The sequence below is a fragment of the Notothenia rossii genome (assembly GCF_949606895.1).
Source record: "Notothenia rossii genome assembly, chromosome: 4".
Taxonomy (NCBI): domain Eukaryota; kingdom Metazoa; phylum Chordata; class Actinopteri; order Perciformes; family Nototheniidae; genus Notothenia; species Notothenia rossii.
In genome coordinates this window covers 96,314,838-96,316,278 of record NC_136902.1, presented here as the reverse complement: position 1 = coordinate 96,316,278, position 1,441 = coordinate 96,314,838, and positions in this window count along the sequence as shown.

The following is a 1,441-nucleotide window of genomic DNA, read 5'->3' as shown; positions in this document are numbered from 1 at the left end:
CTGTGACTCACTAAAGTGAAGTGTTACTGTAATCAGATTACATGCCTCTGTAACTCAATAAAGTGAAGTGTTACTGTAATCAGACTACATGCGTCTGTAACGCAGTAAAGTGAAGTGTTACTGTAATCAGACTACATGCGTCTGTAACTCACTAAAGTGAAGTGTTACTGTAATCAGACTACATGCGTCTGTAACTCACTAAAGTGAAGTGTTACTGTAATCAGACTACATGCGTCTGTAACGCAGTAAAGTGAAGTGTTACTGTAATCAGACTACATGCGTCTGTAACTCAGTAAAGTTAAGTGTTACTGTAATCAGACTACATGCGTCTGTAACTCACTAAAGTGAAGTGTTACTGTAATCAGATTACATGCCTCTGTAACTCAATAAAGTGAAGTGTTACTGTAATCAGACTACATGCGTCTGTAACGCAGTAAAGTGAAGTGTTACTGTAATCAGACTACATGCGTCTGTAACTCACTAAAGTGAAGTGTTACTGTAATCAGACTACATGCGTCTGTAACTCACTAAAGTGAAGTGTTACTGTAATCAGACTACATGCGTCTGTAACGCAGTAAAGTGAAGTGTTACTGTAATCAGACTACATGCGTCTGTAACTCACTAAAGTGAAGTGTTACTGTAATCAGACTACATGCGTCTTTAACTCACTAAAGTGAAGTGTTACTGTAATCAGATTACATGCGTCTGTGACTCAATAAAGTGAAGTGTTACTGTAATCAGATTACATGCGTCTGTGACTCAATAAAGTGAAGTGTTACTGTAATCAGATTACATGCGTCTGTGACTCAATAAAGTGAAGTGTTACTGTAATCAGATTACATGCGTCTGCAATTTAGTAAAGTGTTACTGTAATCAGATTACATGCGTCTGCAATTTAGTAAAGTGTTACTGTAATCAGATTACATGCGTCTGCAATTTAGTAAAGTGTTACTGTAATCAGATTACATGCGTCTGTAACGCACTAAAGTGTTACTGTAATCAGATTACATGCGTCTGCAATTTAGTAAAGTGTTACTGTAATCAGATTACATGCGTCTGTAACGCACTAAAGTTTTACTGTAATCAGATTACATGCGTCTGTAATTTAGTAAAGTGTTACTGTAATCAGATTACATGCGTCTGCAACGCAGTAAGGTGTTACTGTAATCAGATTACATGCGTCTGTAATGCAGTAAGGTGTTACTGTTTGTCTGGCATTAAATACGTTTCAGTTGCTAAGCACCAGATGATCTCGTTGCCTTGGTTACTTTAAGATCTTCATTATCTGCGCAATGGGAAGAGAGATAAACAGCAAAGGGACAAACACATTGAGCTAAATCCAGGTACACACATCTTCTGCTCTAGTTCAGGACTTCCTGTCTGTCCTCTGAGCTTCCTGTCTGCCCTCTGGTCTGATTGGTTATCCCCCCCTGCAGCAGGG